The 17,500-nt window shown below is 42.7% G+C and overlaps 1 protein-coding gene across 17 annotated transcripts in view; it reads right to left on the reverse strand.

Moving 5' to 3' along the window:
• Positions 1–17,500, reverse strand: part of LOC135100596 (uncharacterized) — a 412,487-nt gene that overhangs the window by 240,449 nt on the left and 154,538 nt on the right. Inside the window, exon 1 of one of the 17 annotated variants that reach the window (XM_064003651.1) lies at positions 14,576–14,657. The exons of 15 other annotated variants lie outside the window; for them this stretch is intronic. The gene's annotated coding sequence lies outside the window, so the exon portion shown is untranslated. Of the gene's footprint in view, positions 1–14,575; positions 14,658–17,500 lie in introns of those variants that run through there. One more of the 17 variants, XM_064003649.1, reaches the window with a different exon arrangement.

A 17,500-nucleotide genomic window follows, 5' to 3' on the forward strand; every position in this document is an offset into this window, starting at 1 on the left:
CGTTTTGTGACGAGGAGGTACCGCTGTGTGTGTGTGTGTGTGTGTGTGTGTGTGTGTGTGTGTGTGTGTGTGTGTGTGTGTGTGTGTGTGTGTGTGTGTGTGTGTGTGTGTGCACATATTGCTTTTGATATGAAAATGATGAAGTGTGTGCGTGTAGTTTTAGTTAAGGCAAAAAAATAATATAGTTTGTGATTTTTTTTTTTTTTTACAAGGGCGTATTTATGTTGAACTTTTTCCTTTGTGTATAAATACTGAGGGTCTGACACGTAGCTCTGAGGAATAACTTGTTTGTGTTTTATGTGATGTAACAAAAGTTTATATATTTAATTTTTAACTAGCTAATGAATAATGAATAAGCGTTGCCATGATGATTTATATGTAGTTAGAACCCCTCTCTCTCTCTCTCTCTCTCTCTCTCTCTCTCTCTCTCTCTCTCTCTCTCTCTCTCTCTCTCTCTCTCTCTCTCTCTCTCTCATACATACAAATACATTTTTTTTTACACACGCACGCCTAATTAATGCAACAATTACTAAAAGCACTTCGCATGAAAAAAAATATAACGATCACAAAAAAACACTAATTAAACAAACAAAGTGATCTCCCCCCCCCCCGCTCTACCTCATCCATCCAACACCCTTCTCTCTGCCGCCCCCATGAACCTCCCCATTACTATCCCCATACCCCTCACTCCACACCCATCTCTTCCTATATCATCACCAGCCTTCAACTCTCTCTCTCTCTCTCTCTCTCTCTCTCTCTCTCTCTCTCTCTCTCTCTCTCTCTCTCTCTCTCTCTCTCTCTCTCTTTTCCACCACTATCTGTTGGTTCTATATTGATTTACGTGTAATTATCTACCTCTATTAGCTCTTTTCGTACAATAAACTACTGTCTATCATTGTTTATCGTCCTTATACTCACCTACTCCATTCATAGTAATTTCTAATAGGTCACTATCATAATGCACTATCCTAAGACCGATAGAACTTCCTACGTTTGTCTCCATTCATGCATCAACTCCATACACAGCTCTCCGTTCACTATAATTCCATGCTATTACTAGTTACATTTCTTACTAAGGTTTTCCTACTAACATTTTAATTCCTATCAACATTTTCCACCTTGACTGTATTTAATTTTATCCTTGCCATAACACATCGCCACTGCTTCCTATCCATCTTCCATCATCGCAAAAACTTCAAATATCCACTTTTTTTTTTTTTTTGGGGGGGGGGACTCTTTCGTAAGCTGCGATAGATTTGACATGATTTTCCACTAACTTTTTTCTCTCTCCGCCCACTCTCCATCGCTTTCATAAATCTCCATTACCGTAACGCTTCATTTCCACCCTTGCCTAACCTTTTCCACCAGGACCAGAAACCTAACTTTTCGTCTTTCAACATTCTTTTCTTATCTTTCTTATCAGAGTAAAGAAGGAGCTTAAATTTAAAAGAAGATTAGACAAATTTATGGATGGGGATGACAGGTGGAAATAGATAGGTGTGTTTTATAAGGGAACTGTTAGCCAGATGGTTTCTCGCAGCTTGTCTAAATTTCTTATGTTCTTATGGTCTTAACTCTTAATTTTAGGTCTCTTATCACCCAGCAGCCTTCGCCACCTCTACAAGGTCTTCCACTTAACTTCTTCTGCCATCTAACTTCTTCATCAACCTCCTTTATTCTTTAGCATGTCACCACCTCCACCTCACCTCTTCATCAAGCTCAGCACCTCAAATTTCTCTCCTTTAACACTCCTTGTAGGTGCATCATTGTTTGTCAACATCTTTACTACACTTAGAGATCTTGTGATAACTTTTTCATAATCCAGTTAAACTCAGAACCTTCAATTTCTATCTTTTAACACTCCTTTTGAGGGAAAACTTACATATCATCACTTCTAACTCATCTGAGGGTCTTTTTCATCAGATCAAGCTCAGAATCCAATTTCCTCTATCTTTTAACACTCCTTTTCGTGGTCTCCCTTACTTATCAGCACCTTTACTACAGTTAGGGGTCCTGTAATAAGTCTTTTCCGTCATCCAGGTCCCTCACATCAGCTACCCTGACCTTCTATCTCCCACCGAGCCTCAAATGTCCACCTTCCTACCACTCCTTTTTGGGCCACCACATGCTCATCCCTCACTCAGTCAGCGGCCTTTGCCTTTGCCACACCTACTCCACACCCAGACTCTTCCCCTCCCTTTCGTGACATCACCTCTTACTGGGACGACCACGACCACGGACCAACTCATCACAATATATCACATCAAGCGAGCCACACCAACACATCTGCTGCCTCTGCCCAGCCCGCCCGCCCGCCCACCTTGCGCTGCCAAATCTCCCAAGGGCAGTGTCAAAAAAAAATTGCGTCACAGCTTAATTAAGACAAGGGACCAACAAGCGCTCCCGATCACCAGCCTTGAGTATATAGAGCGAGTGTGCGTCTGTTTATTTATGGGCGTATCCAGTGATGCAGTGTACACGATGCTTACAGTGGTGCCTTAAGTTTGCAATGTAAGAGTAAGTACCGGTGACAGCTGATGTATTGATGGTGGTGGTGGTGGTGGCAGTCGTGGATGTGAGGGTGGTGGTGATGATGGTGGAAGGCGAGGTGAATGATGATGATGTAGAGGAAAGGGAGGAGGTAGAGGAAGGGGGGAAGTGTAGAGGGGGAGAAAGAGAAGCAGGAGAGAGAGAGAAAGAGAGGCGAATAAAAAGGAGGAGGAAGAAGAGGAGGAGGAGAAGGAAGGAAGAAGAAGGGCAGGAGGAGGAGAAGGATGGAAGATGAAGGGGAAGAAAAGGAGAAGGAGAAGAAAATAGAAGAAATAAAACAGAAGAATGAGGAAGAGATAAAACAAGAATCATGATAAGGAAGCAGGAAGAAAGGAAGGAAGAAACAAAACAAGCAACAAACAAACAAACAAATAAATAAGATAAAAGAAGAACTAGCAATAGAAGACTAAAAAAAGGGAAAAAGGAGGAGAAAGAGCTAATATAATGATAGCAATGATGACAGTGTTAGTAGTAGGAGTAGGTGGTGGAATATGGAGGAGGAGGAGGAGGAGGAGGAGGAGGAGCAGGAGGCATCATCAAAGTGGCCTTGTGACCTAGTTGGCTCTGATGGGCGGCAGGTTACACCCCTCTACACCCCCAAACCCCCAACACTCCCACCGAAACAGCCACACCCATCACCACCACCACCACCACCACCACCACCACCACTCCCTCAGCCATGCCTCATTGACCATTGACGGAATAAGGGAAAAGAGGAAGAGGAAGAGGAAGGAAAGAGAGGGAGAGGAAGTAAGTGTGATAAAACAATAGAAATTCAAACGTAGGAAAGAGTAAAGATGAAGTTAAAGTAAATAAGGAAGAAGAAGAGAAGATATGAGAAAAATAAATGTTGAGAGAGAGAGAGAGAGAGAGAGAGAGAGAGAGAGAGAGAGAGAGAGAGAGAGAGAGAGAGAGAGAGAGACAGGAAGTATAAGGACAGAGAGATGGAAGATAAGAAACAAATATAGGGAGAGAGAAAAGAGAGAAAAAGAAGGAAGACAGAAACAGGAGATGGACAGAGGGAGGAAGAGAAAGAAATATAAATAAGACTGAGAGAGAGAGAGAGGGAGAGGGAGAGGGAGGGCGATAGGAAGGGAGGAACGAAAAAAAAATAATAGAATGAGGGAAGACGAATAAAGATAAAGAGGTAACCAAATATGAGGACACGAGAGGGAAGATAAAAGAGAGGATAAGGAAAGAGAAGGAAAGAAAAAAAAAACATTTGCTTTATCTTTTGCCGTGGAAATTAACTTCCTCTCCCCTTTGAATTTGTGAAGAGATTCGGTTCCCCCTACAGTCTCCTCGGTAAAGAAAACGACATCCAAGTACGCCAATGTATCTTCCTAATGTCTTCCTGTACACTTTTCTCTGCCAACGAGTACGGGAGGAGGTGTGGTGCGATGATATGGCTCGGACCTGGACCAGTAGACTCGTAGTTAGGAGAGCTATTCAGTACATGTTATAAGGAAGCGGGTATATGAAAATCTCGTTCATTTGGTTTCGAGTTTTTTTTTCTTGTAACAGCAAAGACAATAACAACTAATACTACAACTACAATTATTACAGCTACTACGTACGACTACCACTTCTTCTACTACTACTACTACTACTATTACTACTACTACTGCTACTACTACTACTACTACTTTCATTGCTGAATAGAAATAATACTGTTTTCTTTCGATTACAACAACAACAACAACAACAACAACAACTAGCAGACAAACAAACAAGAAACCACTACTATTACTACTACTACTACCATCACCACTACTACCACCACCACATCCAACACACAAACACACACCAATACACCACCACTATGAACCAAACATTCCGTCATCCTTTAAGGTCCACACGCCATCGAATTACCTGGCAACACTGACTGACGTGGCTAGACAGGGCTGGGGAGGAGAAGTTTGGTTGATCCATCTACAACTTAATTAAAGAGACTCCCCGGCACACCCAGTCACTGATCTTAGGTATATATAAGCCGTGTGTGTGAGAGAGAGAATCTGTTTACGGAAGAGGTTCCAGACAGAGTTACTGCGATAGTCTCATCTCTCAGATCACACCTGATGACACGTAAATGAGACTAATTACGTATTCAGGTAATGACTAGATGGAAAAATGTGTTTCATGTGATAATATAAGGTGTGTGTGTGTGTGTGTGTGTGTGTGTGTGTGTGTGTGTGTGTGTGTGTGTGTGTGTGTGTGTGTGTGTGTGTGTGTGTGTGTGTGTGTGTGTGTGTGTGTGTGTGTGTGTGTGTTCAATGAATAATCGATCTATCATCTATCCACCTATCTACTCACTATTTATCAAATATATCTGTCTGTATGTCTAGCTGTGTGTGTGTGTGTGTGTGTGTGTGTGTGTGTGTGTGTGTGTGTTGGAGTCGGCAAGCAAGAGAGGACATGGTAATTCCTCTGCTTGACGAGGCTCATCAAAGGGAGTGATTAAAGTGATCATTAAGACTGCCAGTAATTAGCTAAGTATATCCACATAGTTTTCCTTCGGGCCCTTGAAGCGACACATCTACACACCCAGCTCTAGTACAAAGGGATGCAGTGCGTGGAATAGTCTCATACTCTATTTCTCACCAGCAAACACACTCCAATAACAAAGAAGCCCTCTATTAACCGTTATGCGTTCATGGCTGTGTCTAGATGATAAAATGTTAAGAGCAAGTATTGTATATTGCTGATACATGCTTTCTGTCTCAATATGCTTTTATTTTTGAAGCCAGATCAGCGATATTCACACAATATGCAGTGACAAGGCACGCATTTCTGTGTAGAGTAAGTATTATGTATTGCTCATAAATGCTTTATATCTCAATACCCTCTTATTTCTGGACACTGAATAGCGTTACACAGTATTCAATGGCATGACACGTTTTCTGCGTCATACATACATTATTCAGCGTAAGATTTTGAAGGGAGGCAAAAATAACAAGGAAAACAGTGACTGCCAGTAAAAAAAGTTATGTATTATCTCATGTTTACTTATACAGTCATGGTCAAATTTCGAGTGACGTAACACACTCATGTCCACTGTGTTTAGAGTTTCCCTTAACCTAACACCTCTGATCCGCTAAGCATCTATCATTTCTCATCTTAAGGAGCAAAAATGACACTCGATACAGTGTCGGTCAGTATAGATGTAATGCTTACTTGTGCAGTCATGGTCAAAAAGTCGAGTAACAAAAAACACACTTACATTGTCTTAAGCATTTTCCTTAACCTTACGTTCTCTGATTTGCTGAGAATCTACCATTTGTCAAGGTTTATATGTAGTTTGGCAGTAGATTGCCCATAAAACTTACTCTAAATAATGGCCTGTTTGTCTAATAATCAATATAAGTTTGATTAGAAGTTTTGAGAATGAAGGGAAACGCAGAGGAAGAGTACAGAGTGTTACTTGAAATTCTGACCCAAGGCGCCATCATCCATCCTCTCCTAGCCATTGTCGTGAAAACGCTCGCCCGCCTCTCTTTTATCTGGGACATATTTTATACCCAGTATCAGACGGTCCCCTCACTGGCTTCATATATTACTCCCCCCGCCATCCCGCCACCCTTCTCTATCTTCAACCCTGAGCCGTGAGTGTGGCGGGTCAATGAAATGGAAGCAGATTTCAATATCACCCTCAGTTTTGATGGGGAAAATATATAAATAGTAATGCAGTGGACAGTATGGGGGATTCGTATAGCATGAATTGGAGAGAATAGATGGATAAATAAATCATGGTCTGAAAACTCCGGCTGTTTGCGTCAATACGAAATAAAAATGGGAAAACCTGATGGTGCGAGTGAATGTGTTGAATAAATAAATATAAATGAAATGGAATGATCGGTGGATTTATTTCGCAAACAGCAGCAATTGACGACTCTAAAGACAAAGAGACAAAAATATATATATAAAAAAGAATCGTCCCGGCCAATATTTGCTTCGCATCAACACACAAAACTTTCGCTCATCACGCTGAGTGAAGGGAACTAAAGCCTTGTTATTCCCGCCGCGCCCTTGGGATTCGCGCCGCTCAGGGGGTATTGGTGTCCTCTCTCTCTCTCTCTCTCTCTCTCTCTCTCTCTCTCTCTCTCTCTCTCTCTCTCTCTCTGTTCGTAACCTGTTGCGTTGGTTAATCTATTTCAAAACAAAACTAACCTTATGCTTTTATGACTCTCTCTCTCTCTCTCTCTCTCTCTCTCTCTCTCTCTCTCTCTCTCTCTCTCTCTCTCTCTCTCTCTCTTCCAAATCTTCCTATACTTGATTTTCTTTCCCCTTTCCACTCGTGATCTGATTTATCTATTTTCCCGCTCAATATTCTTTCCTTTCCTACCGCAAACTTCCTTCTATCTTCAACATCCCGTCTTTCCTATCTCTGTTCTCTCAGTCTCCTTCCTACTACATCTTTTCACCTCTCCCTCTCTCCCTCCCTCCTTCTCGACCCATTACTCCAATGCGTCCTCATTTCCTTCACAAAACTCGGGAAAATCTAAGGACATGTTTAAAAATGGTGGACAAATGTATGTATTTGTCTTTTGTGTAAAAATATGGGAATTTATGCGAATACTATGCAATTATAATTATGTTTAGTTCATGTATTGTATTTTTATGTTTATATTCTCTCGCAGCACTTTTAAATTGAAGGAAAGCTCTCCACTACAGACGTACATATGAAAAGGACAAACTCAGCAATAACGTGATATTATAGAGACGTTTAATATTTTCAAGAGGGAGGTGAATAGATATTGGTAAGATGATAGTAGGTGATAAATTGTAAGTGCTCATGAACTGTTTTATATAACCTAACTGATCTTTTACAGTCCCTCTACTTTTTGTTCTTATTTTCTTCGCTACATAAGTTCCAACAACATCTCTATTTGGTGCTAAACAACACTACCAAGAGGGACCAAGACAGCATGCAGACAGTATTCGACAAACACGCTTCATTTCATTGCTTTCATCCTTACTACAACAAATGCATGCAAATTCTACAACAGCGTTTCTGTTTAGTACCAAACAACACTGGCAAGAGGGATCAAGACAGCAGACAAACAGTATTCGCCAAACACACTTTATCTCATTACCTTCGTCTTTAGTACAATAAATGCCCAATAAAAGCTCAGAAAATAAGGCAAATCTAATGGTGATAAGTCTTTCTAAACTCTACCAAACCACTTCAGTCTAAGGCACAAAATGGAACAGTTTTCTCTGCAAAGTCCCTCGTTTTCTACCAGGAGGCGTGCGTGTGCTGGCAGACTCTTTTATTTGTGTGTCTGTCTATTTGTTTGTCTGTATGCAGGTCCTGACTTCGATTTGTCCCTCACTGTTGTATTTTGGTTTGTTTTGTCTTCTTGTGTATCGCTTTTTTTTCTTTTTTAGTCTTTTTCTTTTATAAACGTATTCTGTTAGTATTATTTTCCCTATGTTTAATATTTTCCCGTCTCTACTGTTGAGTTTTTCTCTAATTGGATTTGTATATTTATTCGCTTCTTTGTTTCACTTTTCATCTTCTCTTCTATGCCTGTATTCTATTTTTCTCTATTTTTACTGTTTGTATGTCTCCCTGTTGAAATACGTTCTTTTATTATTTATTTCCACGTGTGTTGATACGTTTTCATCCTTTCTGTCGTCTTTACATTCCCTCAAATTTGCATCTTTACTAACTCTGTTCCTTCCTTTGTGTGTGTGTTTATCTCTCAGTGTATGTCCTTCTCTCACGCATCCGCCGCCTTTACCTGCGTCAATATTTGCCTCACTATTTGTATATCATTACTTGCCACCTGTGATGTCCGTCTTTCCCTCCGTCTGTCACCTTGCAGTGTTTATGTTTGACTGTGTTATGTCTCTCTGATTGGCAACCTGTCAGTCATGCACCACCACCACCACCACAACCACTACCACCCCTAACAAGGTGAACTATGCAGCGAATCCTTACTGAACACAGCGAGCTACGAACTGAATTTTAGGTACCAGCGAGCCGCCCATCACTGTTACCGACACACATACACACACACACACACACAACAACAACAACAATACCAGTGACCTTGAACTTTGCACCGCCGCGCCTCTCCCAATTAAAGTCCTTGGAGGTTTACACGCCTTATAAGTGTATGTGTGTGTGTGTGTGTGTGTGTGTGTGTGTGTGTGTGTGTGTGTGTGTGTGTGTGTGTGTGTGTGTGTGTGTCTGTATACGCCCTTAACTGCACGTGTGCGTAGATACATGAATGGTGTGTGTGTGTGTGTGTGTGTGTGTGTGTGTGTGTTTTCTTAAAATACTTATAAGGAAGCTGCATCAGTAAGAGAGAGAGAGAGAGAGAGAGAGAGAGAGAGAGAGAGAGAGAGAGAGAGAGAGAGAGAGAGAGAGAGAGAGAGCGAGAGCGAGAGAGAGAGAGAGAGAGAGAGAGAGAGAGAGAGAGAGAGAGAGAGAGAGAGAGAGAGAGAGAGAGAGAGAGAATGATGAGCGTGAGAGGCAGCCGACAGGAAGAGCAAGAAAAGGGAGGGAAGTGGAGGGAATTAATTTAATAGATAGGGAGGGAGAGAAGGAGAGGAAGACAAGGGAGAAGAGAGAGAGAGAGAGAGAGAGAGAGAGAGAGAGAGAGAGAGAGAGAGAGAGAGAGAGAGAGAGAGAGAGAGAGAGAGAGAGAACGATACAAGATGATGAAAATACTTCCTCTATTTTTCTCCTCGTCCTCATCCTTCCTTCCTTCCTCCCTCCTCCCTCCTCCTCCTCCTGCTCCTCTCTTCCATCACCACATATTCAAATTCCGTGCACACGTCAGACAAACAAGGCGAACTTGACAAAAATAAAACAAATGTCACTCGTGTTTCGTGTGTGAGTGATTTGGGGAATGTTAAGAGTGCGTGAACAACATTGCCTGCGTGTGGATGTGCAAGGGACCCCACTTTACCAATAGACTAAATTTTGATGTTTAAATTTTACTAGTAGAATAAATTGCGGTGGTTAAACTTTACTGAGATATTAAATTATGATGTTTAAACTTTAATTATAGACTAAGTTGTGATGTTTAAACTTTATTTCTAGACTAAGTTGTGATGTTTAAGCTTTACTAATGGACTAAGTTGTGATGTTTAAACTTTACTTATAGACTAATTTGTGATTTTTAAACTTTACTAACAGACTAAGCTTTGATGTTTAAACTTTACTAATGGACTAAGTTGTGATGTTTAAACTTTACTTATAGACTAAGTTGTGATGTTTAAGCTTTACTAGCAGACTAAGCTTTGATGTTTAAACTTTACTTATAGACTAAGTTGTGATGTTTAAGCTTTACTAATGGACTAAGCTTTACTAGTAGATTAAATTATGATGTTTAAACTTTACTAAGGCACTAAATTATGATGTTCAAACTTTGCTGATAGACTGAATTAAGATATCTAAACTTTACTAATACACTAAATTATGATGATTAAACTTTACTAATAGACTATAATATAATGCTTCAATATTATAAGCAAGCCCTCAGCAACTCATAACACAAGCCTTCATCTTTAACGTCTATTTTAGTAGCAAGTGTAGTTAAAAATATCTGATTCTGATGTACATTCACTGAGGCAAATATCTCGTTGGTTCATGAATATGCATCCACTGCTCGGCTTTCCCAGGCACGAGACTCTAACCCAGGCCAGCTAAACACACTTCTTACACTAGACTTCTGTCCTTAGACTATTAATGTAACGTGATTGACTGACTGGCCGCGTGACGTGCTGTGCTTCGAGCCTCAGGAGGACAGATTGACATTCCAGGTCCTTCCCAGAGCCGCCTAGTGTTTGCCCGTACACGTATGGGTGCCTAGTGACCTCTCTCTCCTTTTCCCTTCTTCCTTCCTTACCTTCACCTATGTAATCCCACTTCTCTCGCCGTATCGTCCCCACAAACTAGCCAGTAAGAACCAAAAAGTTTGCTACTGTTGTTTTTTGCTCCTTTACCTCCTACTCCTCCTCTTCTCAAATGGCAAGCTTGGCAGGAACGCCCGGTAAAGACCTTAAACAGCGCCTCCTTTCACCACGTATATAGTAACAGAAGCCAGTAGTGAATCAAGTTGTGGTGTAGCGTTACCTCCACTCACCACCCTCCTCTCCCTCCCTCTTAATTAACCCTCTACAGCACTGTGCTCCCCGAAACAGTGCCTCCTCACATAGTCCTCCTGGCTGTTCCTCACCATTACAAACACCCATACTGCGTGACACCAAGGACCAGGAACCCTGCAATTATATAATCGTGACTCTGAAGACCAAGAAGAAAGACAAAAGCAGAAGGGATATGACATAGGGGAAAATGACACTCTTCTCCTCCTCCTACTTCCAAGACGCCACTCCACCTGACGGCCGGACAAGCTCAAGGGGCCGTGTCATAGCTATGGGAGGGAGTGCAGACGGAGGAAGGGAAGATAAGGTGGAGTGTAGCGGAGTAAGTGGAGGATGAGGGTGAAAATAAGAGACAGGGAAATTATGATGCGATAAGGACAAAGAAAGGAGGAGAAAAGAAGGGGTCAGAGTCAAGAGGAAGGAAGGAGAGTAGAGTGGAGTGGTAGAGATAGAGTAGCAGGAGAGGAGAGCAAAGGAAGGCGGTGTGAGAGGAGCGAGGAATGGGCGGGGTTGTGGTGTCCAAGTGAATCAAGGTTACGTGCACGTGAGGATCCACCCGACCCGTCTACCTCTCTTACTCATCTTTACTCTCTTTTTCCTGCCCTTCCCCAACTTTCTCCTCCATTTTTCTCCCCCACTTCCTCTTTTTTTTTTTTCCTGCACTTCCTCTTCCTCTTCCTCTTCATCATCATCACGGGGCTGCAGCAAAACAACACATCCATTACCTCGCCGCGTGTCGTGTCAATACTCATGTACGTGTCATATCCATCCCTTGCGCAGGTAAACAGGACTCCCACCTGAGCCGCCGCCGCCCATCACCAGCTGCCAGGGCGTGGGCGTGTTACAAGGGGCGGGCGTAACATTAACATCTACGTGACGCCGGAGGGATGCCCTTGCAAGGCCCCGCACTCACTGATTGAGGGGGCTGATTCACACTTGACGCCCAAAGGTGGAGGCTCACACTAAGCCCTAAGGAATCTGGTCAGACTTGAAAGTCGAGGAGGGATAAAAAACAGAATGAGCTGAAGTAATGCGCAGAACTCGCCGCTAAAGGCTGAATGAAAAGCCGGCCTGTGAGTGTGGAACAGCGCGCCGCCCACCACTCCATACAAGGGCATCGCTCATGCACGAACATTTACAGATACACGCAAGCAAATTAATATGTTATTCCCCGCAGTTCAGTGGGAAAAAAAAAAAAAAAAACTGTTTTGCCGAAGAAATGAAGAATACCGATACACTGTAAGGCTGAATGAATAATACTTCAGCAGGTCAGTCATGAAAAAACAATCACAATGTGCATGAAGGAATTTTCGAGGAAACCATGAAACTAATATTTATTGTATTGTCAGGTACATTCTTAACCCAAGTGCTTTAAAATTCCATAACATTTATTGGAAGTAAATCGCCACGAATAGAAGAAAAACAACACGTTTCACAAGATGCATGATCCATCATCTCAAGGTTTAAAGGATTTGTGAAAAAGAGAAAAAAATATTATTGTATATCACCACGACCACCACCACCACCACGACCACCACGACCACCAGCACCACCATCACCACCACCACATCCAGCTGCCGTCCCGCCAGTCTGCGGTCAAAACAACACCAACAAATAACGCATTTTGACCTGCCACTCACAGAACATGTTGTCTCGAGGCCTCGGCAACACCCACCCTTCACCCTCACTCTCCCTTCACCCCTTCCCCTTTCACTCATATATCGAACATCCCTTTCCCGCTTCCCGTCCCCCGACACACATAAACAATCCTCGGTTGACCAAAACGCCCATAACAATACTTCAATACACTCCGCGTCCCACAAATCAACTCACGCACGCCACGCCTCCCCTTTTCGGAAACCCGCCTCGACCCTTCACTCCTCCCAACCTTTCCTCCTCCTCTCCCTCCCTCCCCTCACCCACCCACAGCACGGCTATCAGCACTCAATCACGCCCTGAATTCAATTGCTCCCGTATGTTGTGCAATCACAGTATCTAACAACACACTAGCACACCAACACCCACTGGCTCCCATCCACCGCCCTCTATACACACGCCATAGGGAACTCCTTGCTCTATACTCCCTCCCTCATCCCCTATCCCAGCCGGCCACGTGCAGCCATCTAGTCCCCCATTCTCTCCTCCCTTCTCTCTCTCTCTCCATCTCCAGCACTACCCACGCATGCAATTAAGGCAAGGCAGATGGTTCGCCCTTAAACAGCGGCTGTGTACCTCCTCAAGGCTATATTTAGAGGCGATCTGATCAAGATAATGTTTTATGGACTACTGATAGAACTACTGGTGCTATTAACGTTGTTTCTTCTTCTACTATTGCTACTACTACTACTACTACTACTAATAATAATAATAATGATGATAATAATAATAATAATGCCATTACTCATAATAGCAATAAACAACACAATAAACATAAATAAAAATCATGATATTAGTGTTCTTGTATGCAAGTGTCTAACGCACACACAAACACACACACACATTTCATAAGAGACACACTCGTGCCCGTACCCGCACGCACGCACACACACACACACACACACACACACACACACACGCCCACTTATTCACGCCCACACCACTCTAAAGACCCGCATCCACACCCATTCCCACGGCCACCCTTCCTAGTATAAGCCTGCCATTCCCCTACCCACACCCTCCCCACCCTTATACACACACACATACACACACACACGGGGAGTGACCGCTTACAAGTACCATGTTGTGTTGTACTTTGTGTGTACTTGTGTGTATGTGTTTGTGTGTGTAGGTCCACGCCCGTGACTGTTTATGGCAGGCCGCTTTGTGTGTGTGTGTGTGTGTGTGTGTGTGTGTGTGTGTGTGTGTGTGTGTGTGTGTGTGTGTGTGGTACCAAAGTCAAACACGTACATGAACCTAAATTGTTTACGTACTAAATTTTTCCATGTTTTTAGTTTCCAAAAATCAATTAGTTTCTCTCTCTCTCTCTCTCTCTCTCTCTCTCTCTCTCTCTCTCTCTCTCTCTCTCTCTCTCTCTCTCTCTCTCTCTCTCTCTCTTTCTCATTTTCTTCTTTCCCACGCTTCGTTGACACATTGCATATGTCGCAGCGCTCTCTCTCTCTCTCTCTCTCTCTCTCTCTCTCTCTCTCTCTCTCTCTCTCTCTCTCTCTCTCTCTCTCTCTCTCTCTCTCGCGCTTCAACCCTCCCCATCACCATTGCACCATACTCTCCCAATTAATGGTGATGCCAACCACACTACACACCGCACAGCGCATCATCACTACGAACATTACAAGCCTTCATAGCATCATCATACGGATTTCACCATACTAGGGTCACTACACTGTTATCATTAGGACACCACAGCTCACCCTCTACGGAGTTCACTATAGGAATTTCACTGCTAAGTCACTGCAATGTACTCTTATAGTGTTGGGATAGTGATCATCATATTTTTGTCACTATGTAGGTGTGTTTTCTTCATTTCTATCACCATAAGAGGATAATTTCACGGCTGTCACCATATGCGTATCACGATTCATATGTCACAATATAGAGGTGACCTTTACTATGTCACCATTATTGCGTATCATCACACACAGGTCACCATCCGCGCTTCATCATCGCAGTATAGGTCACTATCATTATTATAAATAACCATCGCAGCATAGAGGTCACCATTATTAAGTCACCATCACGATATAGGAGTCATCATTATAATGTCACCATCACAATTTAGGTCACCATTATTATAAGTCATTATCATATTAAAAAATCAATATTACACCATCACAATACAAGTCACCATTACAGTTCACCGATACAAGTCACCATCACAACACACACACACACACACACACACACACACACACACACACACACACACACACACACTAGGAGTCACCATCACCTCAGCGTCACCACACTCTCCCGTCACCGTCACTATCCAGACCCCGACTGACGCACTCTCCTCCCTATACTACCCTGGGACGTGTGTGTGTGTGTGTGTGTGTGTGTGTGTGTGCACGCGAGAAGTAGAGGAGGGGGGGGAAGGTAATGGGGGTCACTCAGGCTTACGTCCTAACATCCTGCTTGTGTGTGTGTGTGTGTGTGTGTGTGTGTCGTTGGAAACATCGATATAAACAACTCTTTTAGGTACATTACACGCACACACACACACACACACACACACACACACACAGACACACACACACACACACACACACACACACACACACACACACAACGTCGCAATAGCCACACAACCACACCCTCCTGTTCTATGGCAGAGATAGGGAGAGCTGGGAGAGGGGCGGTAAGAGGGACTGGGTAAAGGAAGAGCGATATGGAAGGATATACTCGTATAAGATGAGGTGGTCTTGGGGCGGGGCGGGGCGGGGCGGGGCGTGGCGGGGCGGGCTGAACAAGGTGTGGGTGGACGGGGTGGGTCAGAGGCTGGGTGGGCGGGGTTGGGTGGGGCCGAGGCTGGGCGGGGTCATGATTTAGAGAGTCGCTTGCTGTATGAAAAGCTTCGTTTGTGTTGGGTGGGTCAGGGTGGGCGAGGAGGAGGAGGAGGAGGAGAGGGATGGGGAGGAGGGAGGATATTTGAGGAGGGGTGGTGTAGTTATAGTGTGTGTGTGTGTGTGTGTGTTGTTATGGTCAATAAACTATGTATTTTTACCTATCAACTTGTATATATTGGTCCAAATAACAAGGTATTTATTGTATTTTCATTTATCTTTGAAATTATCTACACTTATCTGTATGTATATCTATTTACCTATCGATTTATATATCTGTATAGCTATAATTCTCTCCTTTTCAAATTCCATAATACATTCCTCTGGCTAACAACCTACTATTTACCAATTTATTATATATCTATCCATCTATATGTCCATGTAATTACTACCTTCTTCTTTAGTTTTCCCCTATACTCACCCAAAGTATTGCCCAATCAAGTTAATCTTCCGTCATCAAAGAGCCACAGACTGACTGAGGAAATGATACGAATTACAACACCACAACCTCTACTAAGACCATGACCCTCTTACTACCACTGGAGCCTTAATTAAATACCCTTATCTCTTATCCACCCCTCTGTCTTCCCTTCCCCCTACTACTCCTTCTCCTTCCTCCTCCTCCTTCGTAATCTTCCGCCTCCTTCCATCAAATAATAGGCTGATATTAGCTTTCGTATTTGTAGAGATAGAGTTTACCTTTTATTTACTTTGTTTATGTATGATCTGGGATATGTATGAACGTGCAGTGTGTTCTTGTTTATTCTTGATGTGTTTAGTGTGTCGGTTACTTTTCTTCCTGTTACAGTTAAGTAAACTCATTACGTGTACCTGTCACCTTAACTAATTAGGTCAAACGCACCTGGTCCCCTTCCTCCTTCCCTTCCTCTTTGGACACACACACACACACACACACACACACACACACACACACACACACACACACACACACACACATAATTGCATTACTTACAATATTACCTGCCTTGCTTTCAACTCGCACTTTTTTTTTCTCTTAATGTAATTGGAATCAGGAACAAACGACGAAATTACATAATGACAACTCGCGACTCCCTTTGATACCACGACTTTTTTTTTTTCTCTCTCTCTTTAATACACTTAGTTATGAAAATGCATACATAACTTTCGCTTTTTAATGCGCATGGTGTTCTTATTATGACAAGGTATACAGTGTTATTGCAATGGGCATGATGTTCCTTTTACTTATATGTATTGAGTAGGATGGTGTCGTGTCTCTGTTTCCCTGTATACTGACTGACTGGCTGACTCGCTTACGTTATTTTCGTTTAAGGCAGATGAAAGGTGTAATCTCTCCTTCCTTGTTCATTACCTTGAACGTTTTCTTTCTTCTTTTTTACAGTTCAAAAGGGTAAGGATTTCGAGACACTGCGGCTGTGCGTCACTCTAATTCTATTCCCTCACTTTTGTATTTTCTTTCTTTTTTTTTTTTCTTCTTCTTCATCTCAGTTTCTCATTAATTTTATATCCCGTATTCTTATTCTGTTATTCTTCACTCTTTTCTTCCTTTTACCATTTTCTTGTACAATAACTTTGTCATTCTCCTTTTCCATTCTTCTTTTCTCGTCTGTCTTTATTTCCTCATCGTCTATCATTTTCTGTTCCATATTAACTTGCTATCTACTCCTTCATTATTTCATTATTACTATTTCTCTTTCCTTCTTTCCATCATTTCTCTGCAGCACCGTTCCTCTTTCCAATCTTCTCTTTTATCTCTATTTCCTTATCGTCTTTCGGTATCACATTTCATTATTTTACTTCCACTCTATCTGCTCTTCTTTACTGCCCATTATTTCTCTTCCTCCTCCCGTTTTTTCCCCCATCTCTTTCTGCTTTATATTCCATATTAATATTTTATCTCTCGTAACACTATTTCATTACCTTTCTCATTCATCTGTCCATCGTATCCTTCTGCCCTGTACCATCTATCTAGTTAGTAAATCTCTCTCTCTCTCTCTCTCTCTCTCTCTCTCTCTCTCTCTCTCTCTCTCTCTCTCTCTCTCTCTCTCTCTCTCTCTCTCTCTCTCTCTCTATCTCTCTCCACGACAACAGTACCAAACAAGGGAGTAAGGGAACAGAATCTGGTGGGGAGATACGCACCTTCTTCTCCTTCTCCCTTACAATGTTCCTCACAGGGAGATAATTACCCCTTCATTACCTCCTCCCGCCGCCCGTGACATCCCCCTCCCCCCATCCCTTTCCCTGCACCGTGTCTTCTTCCCGCCTCTCCCTCAACCACGTCACGCTGTTCTTCCCGTCCCCCACAACGGCCACTT

Source organism: Scylla paramamosain, chromosome 5 (genome assembly GCF_035594125.1).
Source record: "Scylla paramamosain isolate STU-SP2022 chromosome 5, ASM3559412v1, whole genome shotgun sequence".
NCBI lineage: Eukaryota > Metazoa > Arthropoda > Malacostraca > Decapoda > Portunidae > Scylla > Scylla paramamosain.